Genomic DNA, 21,315 nt, shown 5'->3' on the forward strand with positions numbered 1-21,315 from the left:
GTGGTTAAGATGCCAATATGCTTTGTATCTTCAGACTTCAATAATCTAATCCAATCAACGATACTATGATAGTATGATCAACAGCAGAAAAAGCTTTTTTCAAGATTGGACGAGTTTTTTTTCATCGGGACAACCAACATTCCCAACTCTGCTGCTCAACCCAGAAATGCATTTTCCTTATAAATATGGGATAATTTAAGGTGAAATAAACAGGCTTTCCCATTCTATTACCGAGAAGCATTGTTTCAACCAAACATATATGTCATAGTCTGGCTGAAGCAGACTGTGTGAGGTGAGGAGGTGGACCCAAGTGCAGACACTCAAAACTAAACTTGGTTTTAACAAAGGGTGAGCCATTTATTGGAGGCTGATAAAACAGTACAAGAACAAAGATGAAGGTGAAACCAAACAATAACCGTAATTGGGAGAACCAAGTTTAAACATAAAAAACCCTGGAACGTGAACATAAAAATAGAAATCTGACATGAGAAACCCGAAACATGAAGACTTGGCATGAACTGATAAACCTGGAAACTTGGCATGACATGGTAGCAAAGCAGGACGAACGGACGAGGGATTGAGTGAAAACACAGAGACTAAATACTCACATGAGGTGATCAGGGGAAGTGGAAACACCTAATTGAATGACACAATGACGCCATAGGGGAAGTGAAACTAAACACACTGAGCATGGAACACCAGACCTCTTCAAAATAAAACAGGAAACCTAACGGGACACAAACATGACAAAACAAGCTTGATGACATAGCACGTGCAGACATGACACACATAACAGACTAAGACATGCTGACTTAACATGGCGAAGTGATGAGGAACACGTACACTATAAATGCACAGAGAGTAAAAAGGGAACTGGAGATGAGACAGACATCACAGAAACACATGAAGGGCAAGAGAGACTTAAACACAAGGGGTGATGACGCAAAGGGGATCTAAAAATCATTGAACTAACACGGCAACCTTGGCGAAATAGAATGAGCTGAACTTAAACATAAACCATAAGCCATAAAAATATGAGGCAACTCAAACAATGGGTCACACGACCCAGGATCGTGACAATAAATGTCCTTACTTTTTGTGGTAATTGTATATAAAATTAGCAGAACATTGGTTCTACTTACCGCCTTAATTGCTGTGAAAGCAGTAAGGATATACTTAGCTTTTCGCACACTCCTTCTGCATATCCACCCAACACCTTCTCTGTCTACCAGTGCTCTGTGCCTTATTCCTTGTAATGTTTCTAAAAATATAAATAAATAAAAGAATGGCTAGAGTCTGAAAAGAAAAATCCCCCCAAAAAGAACTGCTGAAAGACTATTGCAGGAATAAACATGTTCAAATCAAACAGTCCCTGACATTTAGAGCAGATGCAGGCAGCCTCATACTCCTTGCACCATAGAACATGGGCTGCAGTGACATCTCTATCTTTGATGACAGTCATTTCCACTGCAACTATTGTTATTCCAAAGTCAGTGATAGGGTGCTGGTTAAATGGGAAAAAAAAGCTTGAATTCAGTCCCATTTTTCACTGTTCTTTTTGCTATTTGTGCAGGGTGAAGAGGAGAGAACAGATAAACAAGCAGTGTTGTTTTGCTATTCTTGGAAACCGACTGTATCCACCTGTATCATGTTTTTATTCAAAACCAATTTCTAGAAAATGCCAAACAAGAAGCCAGACAATGAAAATGTTCTGTCTGCATAATTATGAAGATAGCTCTGCAAAGGTTAACAAGACTTGATTCAACAGCCATCAATGCATAAAACAGACTCTGCATTTATTAGGAGAATACTTACTTTATCTTACCAGACATACATTTGTATGACTTGTGAGAGTTCATAACAGTAAGCAAAAGTGACCTTCAAGCATCTCCTGGGGCAAATCAAGCTTGATATTTTTTTTCCAGATAAAGTTGTAAATGTGGTAAGTAACTCCAGGTGTTAAAATTCAGACGATGTTTCAACGCAATTTGCTCAAATAGTTTTGCCATTCAGACACAGCTCAAGTGGCAATCATAGGCATGTTTTCTCTTTGTCAACATGTTTCTTGAAAAGCGGGGGTGCTGTCCAATTTCTGTGAATCCACACAATTCCCAGTGATCATTTGTCAATCAGACATTGTGCATTTGTGTTCTGTCTTTTTAGTTGGCTTTCTTTTGAAACGGCATTCAATCCAGCCCCCTTCACCAGAAAGCAGCCAGGCTGCTGCTCTTGTTTGTTTATTGTGGTTCCATACTTGATGCATTTTCCAGTGAAAGTTGCTCATCTGACGAAGGATGCTGAAGACAGTTTGATTATTATAGCTATAAGCTTAAAAAGAAGAAGAAAATTACATCGAATTTTCATAATTGTGTTTCTGGTGGTTTTGTTAATAATTATTTCAAAGAGAAGACCTTTATTTGCACTTTGCCAAAATAAGCTCCCAGCCTTCCAGTCTCTCGCTCTCATTTTTTTTTTATTAAAGATTTGGTGGCCTGTGCATCCTGCATATAAACAAGTAATGATAATTTACCAATTATACTTTAAGCCAGGTTTGAAAATTTGTACAAGAGTTAGGATGTTTATGAAACAGAGGCTGCCTCATAGTGTGAGGTGTTTCTCCACCCAGCTTAGGCAATGAAACATGTTTACAGTCTGCCGGTCCAAAATAAAATGATAGGGATGGCTATTCTGCAGCTGCACACCATCCCAAAAGGTTTGTACTTTAGTTATAGTGAAGTTTTTGTGCTTTTATTTGCCTTAAGCACTCACTAGAGGGTATTCATCTCTACAATGTACCCGTTAAAGTCTATTAATCGTTTCTAGCATCAGCGCATAAGTCAGCACCTCACCCTCTTCTTCAAATATGGTCATTTACTGTCCCCCCCCCCACACACGCACACACACAAAAAAAACCCAGACTGAAACAATATGTAAATCTGACTCTTCTCCCTCCTACTTATCGTGGTAGAGCTGTTCAGGCCTTTTGCTATGTTTTAATGTCAACACACCTTCAACTTGTACTCACCTGCCTTGTTCTCTTTCTTCCTAGGGAAATTACCTGCCAGCTTGCCTGTCAGTGCTGTTCACTGCCTCCTTGTTGGAGGAAAACACACGCGCAAAACCAGCAAGACTGAGTTGAGTTACCAGTTTAGCTGTTTTGGAACTCTCTCATCTGTTTTGTACTTCAGGAAAGTTGGACTTGGGTTTGAGCAGACCTTTTTGTCCATATCTTCATTAAAAACCTTTGAACTTCCATTTGAACGATCTGCATGTGAACCCCTCTTGCTAAACTGCAACAAATTAAGTTTGATTTCAAATTTCAAAAACAAAAAACCCCCAAATAAAACAAAAAAAGTTACTTGGTCTTGCTGAGCCTCTTCCATGTTTTGGTAGCAGTCTGGGTGTGAGCACAGAGCAGCTGCAGGGTGTCCTGTTCAAAGTGATGCTTGTTAGAAGATCATCTTCCCGACAGATGACAGATAATTTATCCCATTATTCATCCTTTTGCACCCAAACAAATGTTCTCACTCTCTCATCTTTGCAACAGAGAGAAAAAGAATTCATATGTGAAGTGCCATCATCCTCATTAACTTCAGTTGAAACTTGACTGGAAAAGCATGTCATCCAGAAAGACTGGATGACATGAAGAAAAACCCCTTTTCCCCTCTAACTAAAAGAGTCTTTATTAGCTCTTTTAGTTTGTTTTTAGATTAAAACAATCTAGTTTCAGTAATTTACTTCAAAAGTAAAACCATTCACAAACTTTATAAAGTGCTATTCTAATCCCGTGGATGAAGAGTAGCCATGCAAAATGAATTTAGTGCATGGAAAATACAAAAAAAATCCTTCCCTCCCTCATCTGTTTTGTTTGAAAGCCTATTTTACGATTGGTTTAGTTCAATTTAATTAAATTTAGTTGAAATAGCAGCAAATCACAACAATAGTTGCCTCAAGGGACTTTATACTGTAAGGTAAAGACTCTGCAATAATACAAGGAAAGTAGAAAAACACAAATATCATATGACCCACTATGAGCAAGCTTTTTGGTGGCAGTGGGAAGGAAAAATTCCCTTCTAGCAGGAAGAAGCCTTGAACAGAACCAGGCTCTGGAACAGGCGGCCACAGGGTATTCTAGAGGCTACTTTTTTAAAAGCCTTTTTGTCAAGTCAGTGTAGAGAATGGATAGAAAAGAGGGGTGTAGACTGAGGGTAAGTAACATACGCTCTGGGGTTGACCTAAGTGGAGGTCCCTCAGTGGGACTCAAAGCTGTAAAATGTGAGCTGTAAAACTGCTCAGCCAGGTTAGAGGCTCCTGAATCACAGACACATCTGTCAAGAATACCTACCTGTGGATGCTTGCTTATTTCTCTAACCTTTTGCACATTTATGGGGTTAAGAACTGTTGTAAATCTGCAGAGAAAATTGAGCTAGTTAATTCTGCAAGGTCACAAAATCAAACTACAAGTCCAACAGGTCAGCTGACCTCAACACCAGACCACATGAAGTGCTGGCTCAGCCAAAATCCTTTTTTGAAAAATCACATAGCAAGTAGTCTTTTTAAGTTGCTTTGCACCTGCAAACCCCTTGGCAACCCATTTCCACCTGCCTCCATTCATGCTACATGTGACTTGGGGTGTTTTGACACCTGCACCGTTTGGCAGTTTAAATCAAACTCTGTTTTGCGGAGACATGAACAGTCTAATTGAACCCTGGTGAGGACCCCCACCCCCTAGACTCCTCAGACTACTGTAGATAGAAACATACATTTTTCTTTCACTATATTGATCTAACTGAAAGGTATTTGCTCAACAGGCCAAAATTAAAACGAACACAGTGAAATGAAGCCAAACAGAAAAGTTAGCTTTTCTTGACATGATGTGAAAACTAAATTTCTCAATATTACTTTTCTTGCCTTTTAAAAAACTATATTCCATATATATATTATTATCGGAATATCATATGAATATAGAAGTATGCTGTTTTCTGGGGTGACTCTGGTATATGGTAACAATATGTTGATAAACCTGAGCTATAAATCACTACATGGTAGCATACATCTTTTGAAGTGTCCTCAGTTTACTATCTCATCCTTTTCTTGGTTCTGCCTTTTTGTGTTTTGAATAAACAGCACAATACTTAAACTCAGGCCCTTTTCCCTTATCTTGACTTCCATACCGTCCTTGCTTATTGAAGTCCAGGGTTTACAACTTCATAAAGCTCAAACACTTTATAAAGATAACTATCCGTGCAAATATTCAGGGTTTTTTAGACCTCACTTGTCCTACAGCCGTGGGACTATGGGATATCACACTCTGGGAATAATGACTTACACACCAAAGCATAACACTTACATCCATATGGGCTTGTTGGTTTTCTGGATGACCACGTTTATATTGTGGATGTCTTCAAGGCATGTACGCTTGAGTCAATAGGTGTTGCTGTGCTTCTCTTATTTCTTTAAGACCTCGTATCAATAGAAACACTGTTCAAAGCTGCCATTTATGGAAAATGAATAAGTGTATGTCCTCACCACTTAAATATAGGTGTAGGGTATGTGCAAGAAGAACATTGCAGGAGGAAAAAAAGCTTAATGAGGTCAAAATAAACATAATAAAGTCAACACCACATCTTACAACTCACAGAAAAGCTTCTACGTAGAAGGCCACTACATAAAAGAGTCAGCTGGTTGATGTAAGTTTGAATCTTTTTAAATAAACAAAAATGAAAATGACTTGACATTTAAATTAGATTTAAATATTAAAAGATCTATTTGTATAATGAGGTTGGCTAGTCATTTAGTAACTACATACTTTCTCCTTAGACATGATTACAGTTACAGATTTACATTTAATTTGTTTCTACCTTTCATATTGATTATAGTTTGGGCAAATACTCTCCACAGAATTCTTGTCCTTCAGAAACCTTTTTCTTTTTAGATTTGTTGCCCACTCACATTCATTTATGCCATCTGCTCCTTTATTTCAGAAACTGAAGATTCTTACTATTTATAATATCAGTATCTATCAGATATGTGTCTTTATTTGAGACATATATTTAATATATATTCTAGCGAGGAAATATCGCTGAGCAGCTTAAGACTTACTTTAATGTTAACTCACAGCTACAGTCTTACTGAACTCTTTATTTGACTATATTTCTCACTTGTGGAGGTGAATTTTCTATAAGATTTAATGGTTATAAATAATGGAATGGTTTTTCCATTTGTTAAACGTCAGTTCCTCTATAAAGAGCTAAAAAAGGTGTGTGAAATACAATCTAATCCATGTCCACTGTGAGCGACCATCTTTGAACAGAGGTAGGGGTTTACGACACCAACTCTCTGCCATCTATAATCCAGTTTTGAGATCCCTTCCCAGACGCCTTAACGCCCACTCACATCCTGGGCCATCTGACCTCAGGAATTCGCATGATAGGGTGGGGCCAGGTTTCACAATGAACACACCCGAAACTCTGGCTGATTGGGACCCACACCCAGTTTCACACCTTGGCTCAGGCGATTAGAGGATCATCAGGGGGTCCTTTTGTCCCTCTGTGGGGGGTTTCTCCCACTAGGTTTATATCTGGGACTCTCCACCATTTGACCTTAGAACTGAAGAAGCTTCTCGGATGAGACTGTCACGGCGACGGATGGCCGGTACTGAATAGGACTCAGGTGCAGAAACCCAGAGCGGAGACAGTAGATGATTTAACAGTTTATTACGGTTAAGTGCAAGGGGGGAAAAAAAAGGGAAACGTGGCAAAGACAGAAAATGACGAGACGTGGAGCCTTGGTGTGGCGTGCCCAGGGGAACGTGGCTAGGGCGAGGGAACGAGGCCTGAGAAGTGGAACGGAGCTGAGTGGGGAACAGTCACACTGAGGGGAGAGGATATAGGAGTTAGGCAGGTAGTGAAGGCAGCTCAGAAGTGGCCAGTATAAGAGCAGCAATTCTTACTTGCAGTTAGGGACCTGGAGTGTTTGAGAGGGGGATGATGAAGATCCAGGGGAGGCTGAGTGGCGTGGAAAGGCTGACCTGAGATCCGGGGCTCCAGATGGAGTGTGATGGCAGGAGGGCAGGCAGGTGAGGCACAGAGGGATTTCCAAAATGATCACTAGGTATCCCGAGTCCGGAGGTGGAGTGAGCCAGGGTGGGTACAGCAACTGTAGCACAAAAGAGTCTTTGTTAGTAAGATAAATCACAGCGAGAATTTGAAACACAAGACCTGTTACCAACATGGGTTGATGACGAACTGGCAGTGAGTGAACATCGATGTGTGGTTTAAATCCCTCTGGCTTGATAGCCTGCAATAGGCTCCAGGTGTGCAGGAGCTGGAGTTGGCCCTGCCCAGGGGCGGATCCCAGGTCAGTTCAGGAGCCTAATGGAAACTCCAGCCACCCACCGTAGACCATGACAGAGAGGTGAAACGTCTTCAAGCAACTTAAAGAAGTCCAGACGCTTTTCTTTGCAAGCTCCTTTGACAATCTAATCGATGCTTTGTAACTGCTTTTCAAAAATATTGTTGCTCATGTTTCACTCATAGAGATGTGTATCACTTCTACCGCACAGCTATGAACAAAAAAAATCCTTTTTTTCTTTCTGCCGTGTCACCTTAAAATACATTGCGAACCTTGAGCACCACTTATTAAAAGATTTAAGTGAGTGTCTAAATATTTAAGCGTGCATCTTTACTTTTGACCTTAGATTAGAGACAAAATAAATGCAAGCTTGTGCAATTATTGTTTTTTTTAAGTAATTAAAGATGTATGCTGTAAATTTATTGTATTCTTGTATACTTCTTGTACTCCTCCCGCACTGTATGTTATTAATTTTTTTAAATCTTTATCATTTTTTGGTGATTTTTTAAGTTATGCAAAGCAGTTTGCTGAAGTCAAAATTAAAGGAAAGCCATGGAAACATGCTAGCAACCAATGCAACCAGCAAGGTGTTTTTTGTTTTAGCAGCTCTTTGCAAACAGTTTCACTTTACGACTGCCAGCAATAACTTGCCTACTGGTTGGAGAATACACATTTTTCCCTTAACCACCGGTTGCTGCCTCAGGATCGTTGATCAGCCATTAGACTTGTGTCGCTTTTGCCTAACAGATTTGAACCAGAAAATCATCAGAAATACAAGATGCATCACCCCCCGCAGATGCTATATCAGGCTGTTTATTCTGATTGAAGTGTTTACATGGAGCCTTTTCTATTCTGTTTGAGCTCTTAAATCAAGCATAATCAAAACATCAGGATCTAGTGTTTGTAATTTGCACACGTATATATCAACACAGGAATGTCCTCTACTTTATGCAGCTATATATGATTGAGGTCTAGTCAGGGGCAGAATGAAGGACTGGCAGGTGTGTGTAAATGCTGCAACTGATCATTTCTATCATATCATCCTCTGGTTGTAGGTCTGGGAACGAGTGACATGCCTCTGCTTCGCTGGATATGCGCCATTCCGGGCTAAACGAATGATGAAATGAAGCCAGATGGGAAAAGAACAAAACAGCTTCCTGAGAAAAAAAGGCAAAGGAGTGACGGAAAAAAAAACTATGAATGTCAGCCAAAGTCACAGGAGAGTGCACCATTTCATACAATAGTGAGCTCAATCCTACAAAAAAAAAAAAAAGAAACAGCAGAGAGAAAAGTTACACTCCAATGGCCATGAAACTATTGATTTCATAGAAAAAGACTGCTGGAAAAGCAAGCACAACTTCTCTCGGTCCTGACAAGTCTTGTGCCTGATCATTGTTTTCAGGGCTGCGGCTGAATTCATCCTGTTGTCTTTATATTTGTGTGACACTTCACATCAGCTTGCAAAAAACAAAAAAACAAAAAAACAACTCTACATCGTGCTCGACAGTTTCTCGAGTGTGAAAACATTAACATAGCAAAGCTGTTGGAACGCTTATTCATTTCCTGCTTGTTTTCTGTATTCAACTAAATCCCTGTCCATTACAGTATGGTTTAGCACGATCAATGACATTAGCCGTCAGGGGTCACTTTAGCCTTGCATGTGCTGTGATTGCTATGTAGATCAACCAGGAAGCTGTCTGTGACATTATATCTGTCTCATCAGATTGTGATTGATGAAACTGGTTGACCAAGGTTAGGATCATGATATTTGACCTCCACTGTTAATGTGGGAGAGGGAGAAAGCGAGATTAATGCACTTTAATAAACCAGTCACAGCAGTGCTGTTATGGAGTCTGACATACGGTTTCATAAATGGCAGAGGTTAACATGCATCTTTGCAAAGCTTTGCCCCCGATGTTCATCAAACAGTAGGGTTAGTTGAGCAGAGCACACTAAAACAATATTGTGTGACAGAACTTCATGAGCATACAAGGACACGTTCATTCTAAATCGTGCCTTCTGGTCCTTCAAACGCCATAAAGAATAAGCCACTGATTCCCATGTGATTCATGCTGTCACCAGCTCTCCTTAGCATGGATACTATTGCCCTTTTTCAGCACAGCCTGACACACAGCACAGCCCTACAAACTCAGAAATAAGGGAGGGATGCACAAAGGTCACCGACTGACAGGACTAAGACATATTGTGCCCCGAGGAGATCCTCTGAGAGGCAAGCATCTTACTGGCTGCCTTATATTCATGAAAATCGCCATTAGTATTCCAGGACAACAGTCATGCTTCACAAGTCATTGAAATACGCTAAGATTTCTTTTTCTTTCAGGTGTCATTAATGGGAATAGCTGCAGGCGGACAGCATATTATGAGTTTTTTGCTATATAAGAAAAAGACTGCAGGCCATTGAGCATTGTTGCCTGTGCATCGATCTGAGCAAGAGGACATTCAGCGAAATCAATACGAGTGTGTGGAAAAGGATCAGCCACTTTTTCAAGCAAATGCATTGATTTACAATGAATGGCAACAAGGAAGCTCTCCTGGGGTGAAAGAAGTGTCCAGATCTTATAGTAGTAATGTAGTAGTAATGACATATCTATTATGAATTCATGATTTGCTGTTAATGACAAATCCAAAGAAAGTTTTTATCCAGCTCCTAACTCAGTGATGCAGAAGCAATTCAGTCAAATTTATTTTAATGTTGAAATTGAATAAATTGCAGAGGATTAGTTGGCCTGTAATTAAATGCAATAGAATTAGTCATGATAATCATGGCTAACTCATTCCATGATTTTGGGTTTCTCTTTCCCTGTTGTCAGATTGTCTTGGACTGTTTACAGTCCGATGTTTCAGCCATTTCCAGTGCTCCTCATGTGTTCATTTTCTTGTGTATGACCTTTTGGAGTGTTTAGCGGCTTTGCCTTTTTCCCGTGCCCTCTTGGATTGTTTGCTTTACTATCTTTACCACTGCCTGTTGGATTAGAGATTTGAATGTACTCGTCTTGCCTCCTGTGAGTGCTGCATTCATGTCCTCCTACAACTCAGGTCATTTTGAGCAGTAATATATATGTAGCAGAGGAGAAATAATACAAATTAAAACAAAAGAACTAACGGATAACAACACTAAGCATTACTGTTTAACATACAGTATCTAGATGACTGGAAGTGGTCCTCAGATTTTTTTAGGAATGACGCTAACTGTATGAGAACCACTGTGTCACAGTCTGGCGGAGACAGACTGTATGGAGTGACGAAAAGAACCCAAAATGCAGACACAAAGGAACGTGGAAAAAAACTTGAATATTAACAAGGCAAGCCGTTTATTAAGGCTGGTAAATGATTACAAAACAAAAGGCAGAGGTGAAGCTAAACAATAACTTAAACTGGGGAAACTAAAGACAAACATACAAAAAACCAAAACATGAAACCTGACGTGGATACAAAGATACCTGGACCCTGGAACATGGAAAGGTGGCACAAAGGACCTCGGACAACCTGACAATGAATGAACAGAAACACACAGACTAAATACACACAAGGCTGATTATGAAAAGTGGAAACACATGAGGAAACGGCTGACACTAATCTGACATAGTAAGACAAAGGAAGCAAAGCCAACTGCACTGACATAGGACGCAGACCTTCAAAATAAAACAGGAAACATGAGACAGACATGGGAATATAAACTTGACAACATAAGACGTGTAGGATGAAACACATAAAGGGTGAGGGACACTTTAATACAGGGGTAGAAAACAAAGAGGAATCTAATAAACAAATGAACTTAGCTAACTCAATGAACTTAAACATCAACATCAAAAATAAACTAAAACTTAAAATGTTGGTCAACAGACCCAGGAACATAACACACTGGTCTTCTGAATGAGTGTTGTCAGTTGTGAAGAATGCACCAGAAGATCTCCTATGCTATTATGACCACATTTCAACCATTCCTACTGTAGTGAAAAGACTATTATTTCCATTTTTAGATATCTGATGTCATGGCGCTGATCACTGGCCTCCTCACACTTGCAAACCTATATGTGGAAAAAATGAGATGGGAAATGCAACAGGAGATACCAACAAGAGATATGAAAGGGGGAGCTGGGGTACAGACGGGTTGCCAAGTGGCTTGCAGATGCATAAGAATTGTGGGCAAGTTCAAACAGTTTAAGCAGTTTTGGGTTTGTTTAGTTTAGCTTTTGGTATTTCTTGTTTCCTCAGTGTTTCTGCATTAAAACTACTGCTTGGTAATTTTAGAAGTCATTTGGATTTAAAAGAAGAGATGCTCTTAAAACATGACTTAAGAAAGCTTAAGGTAATAATAGTGAAGACTTCGACCACACACATTTTCCATGTACTTCTTCACATAAGGGACAATCGTCTTACATAATTTACATTTCTTTCTGTTTCTGTTTTTGATAGCAACCTATGTGAAGGTTCAAGAAGGTCGCTACTGGCAATATCTATAGGTTATTCATTCAATAGACTATTCAGTGGAATGATGACATTTTTATAAATACATATTTTTTCTCAGGAAATGTAGCTGACAATTTAGTAATTTAAATAATTACATTTACTACACAATTTAATTACAACTTCAAAAGTAACTACTTACTCCCAGTATTGACTACACCTTTGCATTTCCTTTTTTTGGCCAAGAATGAACCTTAAATGTGGTCAAGTTCAAAGTATGTTATTAAAGTAATATAAAACAGAAATACTCAAGTACAGTTCTATCTCTAAAACACAAAAACAAAACGAAAAAATCTTCCTTTATCCAATGTTTTGTTTTTATAATTACTTGTCTGTGTTTGTTTTTATAGTATTTAGCCTCCAGCCTAAAGCTCTAAATGCACTTTAAATGAAGCTCGAAATACACTTCCCATTATATACTATGCTCAAAAGATTGGTAAAAGTTTGAGACAGAAACATGTTTCAGTGCTAATTCCCCCCACACTGCAATAATTTCATGATTCATAAGCCCTAGCTGACTATCAAGAAACCAGACGTGTATTGAGAAAGAGCTTTTAGTTTCATCAGAACCGCACTCACTGTCCCTCAGTATCTGTGTGGATGCTTTGTGTCAGGGAGCCTGAGGGGGGAGCAAATGAGATGAGACTCTGATGCTGGCGGTTAACTCAATGTCTGTGGGGAAAAGGGAGGAGGCGAAAGATGAGACAGAGAAAATGAGAGGCAAGAGAGATGCGAGAGAAGACAGGAAAGAGGGGGAGATGAGAGAAGGTGAGGTGGTAATAAAGAGAAGAGACTAATACAGCAGAAAAAAAAGATGAAAGAAAAAAAAAGAGCCAACTGCGTGGGACAGACAGGCTGAGGCTAAGTTTAGAGAGTGCAGTGCATGCACTATGCACACGACATTAAGAGTTTTAAATGCAGAGCAGCTTTTTGCTCAGCCAAATAGCTTTTACAAAAAGTCTCTTTCCATGTTTGCAGTACTTGGGATTCGGTGCTGCACATTTCCTGCCTGTGGACATTAGAAGAAGATATTTATAACTTGGTAAAGGTGCAGACTGAGTGAAATAAGGACTGGGATATTTTACAGTTTAATGCCACAGTATTTTGCCAAAAGTATTTTCCTATGATTGTATTTTCTTTATTTATTTTCATTATTGCATGTGTTTGCTCTGTGTTGCAGGATCTGTGTCGTGTACTGTCAGTCTCTTCTAGCAGGATACATGTCCTGGAATCCCTGAAGTACTTTCTGTAGATTAAACAAGGGAATGGCCAAGCATCTAATGGACGAGATGCAATAGGAAGTGCATGCAAGCAGTTTACATAACCATGGGCCAGTGCTTCCTTTAGAATGACTACTTCATTTATATAATTCTTACCTTCTTTGCAGTTGCAGTAGCACACTATAAATACTTCATTAGCAACCTCTGATATAATAACTGTCAGAGTTATACTGCTGCACCATTGTTATTGATGTAATAGTTTAGCTAGAGAGACAAGAATAATATTTCCCTCGAAAATGCCATGCATTGAATATACCAGATAAAATTAATTTTTACCTAGGTCAAGTAAGGGTAGTTTCTTCCACTATAACAGTGTTTCGCAAATGGGTGGATTGTATAGGGAGGTTAGATATATAGTGTCACGGTGCGGCATGGCACACCGTGGAAGGTGTGGGGAAGGAGGACCCAGGCGCGGTGCTCTACGTATAGACAGTGTTTATTTACAGAGGGTGATATCAAACAACAATAAATCCCCGTGTTTCTCCCCAGATTCCCGTGTCGTGTCCTCCAAGTGCTCTCTGCTCCCGTGTCTGCACTCCCGGTGCTCGCTGCTCCTTAAGCCTTCCACGCTCCTCCTGCGGGAAAAAATAGCGGCAGCAGTCAGGACACTGAACAATGGCAGGCATACACTACACGACCAAAACCTAAACTGGGTAACTAACGTGGAGTCCCAAGCAATGATCCCGCGTCGGTGGGAGCTCCAAGACTCTCTTAAGTAGCTCCCCCGACGAGGCCTGATCAGCAGCAGGTGTGTGGCTTCGGGTGTGGCCAGTCCCCTTGCAGGGCCACACCCTCCAGGCCTGACGCCGCCTATAAACAAGTGCTCAGCCACCCACACACACATATACACAAGCACAGGGAAGGGGGAGCAACACCAAAATACACAACAATAATAATAATAATAATATAATACATGACTGCTCAGGGATCCTGGGTCGCCCAGTCCCAGGACCCTGACATATAGTACCTTAGAGGTACTTTGGAAGTGCATAAGCGATTTCTTTTTATGCTAAGTCTAAGAACATTACTTGAATGCAATTCCTAAAATACCTAAACAAAAATTGGTTAAAACATTTGAGTTTATTTCCGTTTTTAGTTTGCCCATTTGTTGAAGTAACCTCTCAGCTGCTGTAAAACCACGAAAGCAAAAATACATTCGCAGACAGTTTTTGATAGTTAATGAGAGAGAAAATTGCTTTTCGTTTTTGGTTGAAATATAGAATCAATACAGCGAAAAACACACATTCCACTTCCTTTCCTGTGATGACTCAGTTTCTTTGCTTCATTTTGTATTAGACTGCCTGGAAAACAGTCTGCTCACTGAAGTTACCGCTCTCGTTTTCCCTTTGTTTTGCCCAAATTTGCTCCACTCCCACTATTCTTAACCGCATAGCTTTTCGTCACATGCCAGGTGTTCAGCTCTTTTTCATCTCTGTGCTCTTTAAAAGAAACACAGCAGCAGGGAATAGTGATGGGGGAACATTCTCTCTCTGATAAAATGAAAAACATGCTAAACTTAGCACTTTAAATTTGAGTTTGCTTCCCTGATTTACATGTACTTTCTGGAATTTATCTTCTATATGCAGATGAAGTGTTTTGTAACATCTGGGGGAATGGCATTGCAGCAAGAGTAATAATGATTTAAAAACAACTCAGACTGCTGTTTGTAGAGTTTAGCTTTTAACACCTGCTAGTCTTAATGTTGGTGGAGTGCTTGCTGGCTGTATCTTGGACTTCCTCACTAAAAAATAATCTTAGTCTTGGCTCAGCTAACTACCTTCAAATCTCCATCTCCCCTTTGGGACTTTGTCACTTCTCTTGTATTATGTGCACTAATTAATGCAGAAGACAGACTGAAAAGCTTTTCAAAGCAAATATGTTAGTATGCCTGCTAAAGAAGGAAGAAACAAACACACGATCTGGTTACAGACCATATTGTATGTTGTTTTCATGAAACCTTTTTTGGTTATATACGTGAAAAACAACGATGGATATTGATTTTAAGCGTCATGACTCCAACCCTGACAAAACTTAAATTAAAGGTCAGGATATAGAAGTCATTGAGCTGTACACGTACTTGGGCCTATAATTGATAAAAGGCTGACCTTTCAGTGTAACACCAATATTATGTGTGTGGGGAAAAACAAAAGACAACAGTGGCTTTTTTTCTTCTTTTTTTTGGTCTGAGGAAACACACTAAGTTCAGTGTTGGCAGGTCCCAGATGGCTCTCTTCTATCTTTTACTGAGTCGATTTTTTTACTTTGTGTTTTATCTGCCAGTATACCTGAATCAATACAAAACAGAAAAACGCACTAACAAAAGGTGATAAAGGTCTGTAGAAGAATCACAGATACTTGACAGAAATGTCTGTCTAAATTGAAATCAGCCTCACAGCAATGTGTAATAATTACATCGCTGAACAGTACTTTTATAGCTGAACAATAAAAGCTGTGAAAAATGTGAGACAGAGTGTTTGTAGGCATAATCTTAGACTTTGTCTTTCCAACCAAATGACAAATTGAGCTTCTTGAAATGGTCTGCCTTTGTCATAGCCCTTGCATATTTGTTGGTTTTATTGTTCTACTTTGTTTTTTCTGGCTTTTCTGTTTATTTCTGCCTTTTGCATTCTCCATGATTCTCAGTATTTGTCATTTCTCCTTTATTTGCTTCCGATTAAAATGTTCAACTTACTTTCTGCGCTTGTCACTTATGGGTTTACTTCCTGTCTTTGTCATCCCACCTCTGATTTGCTGATTGTCTCTACTTGTGTCAAGTTTCCCTCATTGGTTTCACAAATGTCCAATCTGCCCTTTGTGTTTATGAAATTTCATCTCACTATGTTAGTGGCAGCATACAGGTTGCCAGGAAACGTTGCCAAACCAGTTGTGAAGCAGGTCGGAAACTGGCTGGAGAGCATCACATTGCAGCACTACAGGGCTCCTTTCACACAACAGACTTAGGCATGTTTAAGTAGGTAGCCACTTATAACCAACAAACAAACGTAAATATATGGAGACTGTCACTGCCTACATTATTGTATCAACACATTGGCAAATGATAGCTGACGAGAGCAGTCCACGAGGTGCTTAAACCTTTCAGAGGCGGTGATGCAGCCAGCCTGAGAGCAGCTGGAGCAACCTGTCCCATGGAAGTTTAAGATATCAATATACCACAAACAGTGGGGACACAAGAAGTCTGTGGCAGGCTGTTGAGACAATAAAAGGCTGTGTCCCAATTCAGGGTCTGCACGCTTGAAGTACACGCACTACGCGTACTACGTACGGTGCGTACTATAAGTACGAGAAGTGCGGAAGTGGGAGGCTTGTGAAATGGGACGGTATACGCTTCGTCGTGCTGTTCAGGTTGCCTAGCAACCATGATACTAACCGCGAGACACGTTACATACAGCATTGTGTGACAGAAATGAAGGAGAAAAATGTTTTGTTAGTCATTCATTTTTGTCATGACATCACTTTGATTAGTTGAGTATCTGAGGCTGTAAAACATGATTGTTGGGCTTCATTTCTGTACTGAACAGTCATTTAAGATTAGTTAGTAAATAACAATTAGTTAATGTTGTTCATGAGACTAAAGTCATCTCACTGTGGTAATGTAAATATAATATGGCCAATATTATAGTATATATATATATATATATATATATATATATATATATATATATATATATATATATATATATATATATATATATATATATCCAATATTGCCACTAGGTGTGAATGTGCGAGTGAATGTGAGCGCGAATGGTTGTCTGTCCCTGTGTGTTGGCCCTGCGACAGACTGGCGACCTGTCCAGGGTGTACCCCACCTCTCGCCCTATGACAGCTGGGATAGGCTCCAGCGCCCCCGCGACCCTGAAAAGGATAAGCGGAAGCGAATGGATGGATGGATGGATGGATGTATATATATATATATATATATATATATATATATATATATATATATATATATATATATATATGTATATATATATATGTGTGTATATATATATATATATATATATATATATATATATATCCAGTATCCAGCTGTGGGGCATTGAGTCATAGGCCTTCTTGTAATCAATCCAGGCAGTGCACAGGTTGGTCAGTCTGGTCTTGCAGTCTCGGCTGATTGTTCTGTCTACCAGTAGCTGGTGTTTTGCGCCTCTGGTATTCTTGCCAATTCCTTTCTGTGTCCCGCTCATGTATTGACCCATGTGCCTGTTCATCTTAGCCGATATGATGCCTGACAGGAGCTTCCATGTAGTACTGAGGCAGGTTATTGGTCGGTAGTTGGAGGGGACCGGTCCCTTCTTGGGGTCCTTGGGGATCAGGACCGTCCGGCCTTCAGTTAGCCATTCCGGGTGTCTCTCGTTAACTAGCAGCTGGTTCATTTGTGCTGACTGGAATGCCTAGAATTGTACAAGATCAATGGGACCCTAAGAGCCTTCATCAGGAACTCAATGGGGATGTGGCGTACAACACTAGAGGCCAACTCCAAGCCCATAGCACAAGTCACCATCAAGTGCGGGATCTACCAAGGAGATGCTCTGTCCCCACTGCTGTTCTGCATAGGCCTGAACCCCCTCAGTGAGATCATTAACAAGACTGGCTACGGATACCGACTACGGAACGGAGCAGTTGTCAGCCACCTCCTGTACATGGATGACATCAAGCTGTATGCCAAGAGTGAACGAGACATCGATTCACTGATCCACACTACCAGGCTATACAGCAATGACATTGGAATGTCGTTCGGACTGGAGAAGTGTAGTCGGATGGTAACAAAGAGAGGGAAGGTAGTCAGAACTGAGGGGATTGAACTACCAGAAGGCAACATTGCAGACATAGAGGACAGTTACAAGTACTTGGGGATCCCGCAGGCGAATGGGAACCATGAAGAGGCCGCTAGAAAAGCTGCTACCACCAAGTACCTGCAGAGGGTCAGGCAAGTCCTGAGGAGTCAGCTGAATGGTAAGAACAAGATCCGGGCCATCAACACGTACGCCCTGCCCGTGATCAGGTACCCTGCTGGGGTAATAGGCTGGCCAAAGGAGGAGATAGAAGCCACTGACATAAAGACAAGAAAGCTCCTTACCATGCATGGAGGGTTTCACCCCAAGTCCAGCACCCTGAGGCTGTACGCTAAGCGGAAGGAAGGGGGCCGGGGACTGGTGAGTGTCAGCACCACAGTCCAGGATGAGACAACGAACATCCAAGAATACATTGGGAAGATGGCCCCAACTGACCGAGTGCTCAGTGAATACCTCAGGCAGCAGAAACCCAAGAAAGAGGAGGGAGACGAGGAACCATCATGGAAGGACAGAGCCCTGCACGGTATGTACCACCGGCAGATAGAGGAGGTGGCTGATATCCAGAAATCCTACCAGTGGCTGGACAAAGCTGGACTGAAAGACAGCACAGAGGCACTAATCATGGCAGCACAAGAACAAGCTCTGAGCACAAGATCCATAGAGGCTGGGGTCTATCACACCAGGCAAGACCCCAGGTGCAGGCTGTGTAAAGATGCCCCAGAGACAATCCAGCACATAACAGCAGGGTGCAAGATGCTAGCAGGCAAGGCATACATGGAACGCCATAACCAAGTGGCCGGCATAGTGTACAGGAACATCTGTGCGGAGTATAACCTGGAAGTCCCGAGGTCAAAATGGGAGATGCCCCCAAGGGTGGTGGAGAATGACCGAGCTAAGATCCTGTGGGACTTCCAGATACAGACGGACAAAATGGTGGTGGCTAACCAACCGGACATAGTGGTGGTAGACAAACAGAAGAAGACGGCCGTAGTGATCGATGTAGCAGTTCCGAATGACAGCAATATCAGGAAGAAGGAACACGAGAAGCTGGAGAAATACCAAGGGCTCAGAGAAGAGCTCGAGAGGATGTGGAGGGTGAAGGTAACGGTGGTCCCCGTGGTAATCGGAGCACTAGGTGCGGTGACTCCCAAGTTAGGCGAGTGGCTCCAGCAGATCCCGGGAACAACATCGGAGATCTCTGTCCAGAAGAGCGCAGTCCTGGGAACAGCTAAGATACTGCGCAGGACCCTCAAGCTCCCAGGCCTCTGGTAGAGGACCCGAGCTTGAAGGATAAACCGCCCGCAGGGGCGTGCTGGGTGTTTTTTATATATATGTGTGTGTATATATATACATAGGCTCCAGCGCCCCCGCGACCCTGAAAAGGATAAGCAGAAGCGAATGGATGGATGGATGGATGGATGGATCCATCCATCCATCCATTCGCTTCTGCTTATCCTTTTCAGGGTCGCGGGGGCGCTGGAGCCTATCCCAGCTGTCATAGGGCGAGAGGTGGGGTACACCCTGGACAGGTCGCCAGTCTGTCGCAGGGCCAACACACAGGGACAGACAACCATTCGCGCTCACATTCACTCGCACATTCACACCTAGTGGCAATATTGGATATATATATATATATATATATATATGTATATGTATATATATATATGTATATGTATATATGTGTGTGTGTGTATATATATATATACATATATATATATACACACATATACATATATCACTGACTTTCAGCTTGTTGTGTTTGTGGATATGTGACTGACTTTAATTATTACACATTCGCACATAAAGAAGTGACGTCATATTCAGTACTTTTGACAGTTCACTCTTCGGCCGCTCCATCTTATTAGGGAAATTCCACATACATAAATGTAAATTTCAAAACTCAACCCCATCATTTAATTTGTTTTTGATTGAAATTGAATATTACTTAAACTCTCTTAAATTAACTTCCAATAAAAAAGGTTTATCATTGATTGAAATTCATTCAGAAATGTTTAAGGAATGAGCTGTCACAACTTTCAAATACAAAGTTGTTATGAAGTCTGTCACATTCCCCCCTTTTTTTTTCTTTTTTCCTTTTTTTATCCTTTATTTATTTATCCTTCTTATTTCATTGTACTGTATATTGTTACTCTTATTTGCCTTGTATGTCTACTGCACAAACTGAACTGGAATGACTGACTGTTCGCTTTATAAGTTCAATAAAGTTAAAAAAAAAAAAAACAACCTCTTCGGCCGCTCCCTTCTACCGTATTTTGCGGCAAAATTATCCACACCCACCGCCGCGCTATGAATTGTGGGATATATGGGACCACGAAGCGTGCACTGGACCACGCTTGATATTTGGGGAAATCGACGGCGCATTTGGAGTATGCATTTGAAGTACACTTCGAATTGGGACAGCCGTCGTCGCGTAGCGGTGACGTAACCGCACTTGAAATGCGTACTTCAAGTGTGCAGACCCTGAATTGGGACACAGCCAAAGACTACAAACCCCTGCCACAAATCGCAACAGTGACTCCTCCCCTGCATAACATCAAAATCTTCTGAGCAAACTACAGAAGGCCAAAACACCAAACTTGCACACAAGACTCCACTCCATAGTAAATGAGCAGATTTGGTATCTGCCACCAGCCAGCACTAAGAAATCTTTTGCCAACTCTGTAGTTGTGTGTTGAAAATCTGCAGACGAGTTTAGAGATGCCCTCACACACATTTTCAACACCTCTTTGAGCCATCCAGCTGTCCCTACATGCTTGTAGCTACCAGCCTGTTCCACTGACTCCCACCCTCCCTCCCACTGGACCCCTTTCAGTTTGCGTATCGTGCCAACCAGTCGACTGACAATGCAATTTCCACCGTTTTCCACTCAGCTCCCACTCACCTAAAAAGATGTGTGTGTGCTAATACTGTTCATAGGTTTCAGCTCAGGATTCAACATCCCCCAGCAGCTGATACACCAACATTGTCAGACGGCCCTGAAAGCCTCTTTTTGTAATTGGCTGTAGAACTTCCTTAATGGGAGACTGCAAGCAGTTTAGGTCAGCAACATTGCATCCAGCACCATCACGCTGAGCACTGAGCCACTCCACGGGTGTGTGCTCTTTCCGCTGCTGTTCACTCTGCTGACTTATGACTGCTCCTCAAACTACAGCACCACCATCACCAGTGGTGGGTCTTATTAACAGTAATGATGAGACCAACTAGAGAAGTGACCATCAGCGGGAGAGCACATCAGAGAGGACCATCCCTGGGTGAACATCACTGCCAGGAAAGTAAAGCAACACCTCTACTTCTTCCACAACCTGATGAGAGTCAGAGCCCCATTACCCATCATGTGTTCCTTCTAATGATGAGCT

General features: G+C 41.2%; 1 long non-coding RNA gene across 1 annotated transcript; it reads right to left on the minus strand.

Moving 5' to 3' along the window:
- Window positions 1-6,753: 6,753 nt before the first annotated feature.
- On the minus strand, window positions 6,754-7,406 carry LOC147322261 (uncharacterized). The gene is made up of 3 exons (XR_015130908.1): window positions 7,232-7,406; window positions 6,953-7,158; window positions 6,754-6,873 (listed from the first exon to the last, which is right to left on the minus strand). It is a non-coding gene; the product is annotated as an uncharacterized LOC147322261 (long non-coding RNA).
- Between the last annotated feature and the right edge of the window lie 13,909 nt (window positions 7,407-21,315).

The sequence above is a fragment of the Aulonocara sp. 'chitande type north' Nkhata Bay genome, linkage group LG9, assembly GCF_057382095.1.
Source record: "Aulonocara sp. 'chitande type north' Nkhata Bay isolate Kocher_YH1m ecotype deep benthic linkage group LG9, A_spYH_male_GT1.1, whole genome shotgun sequence".
Classification (NCBI taxonomy): Eukaryota; Metazoa; Chordata; class Actinopteri; order Cichliformes; family Cichlidae; genus Aulonocara; species Aulonocara sp. 'chitande type north' Nkhata Bay.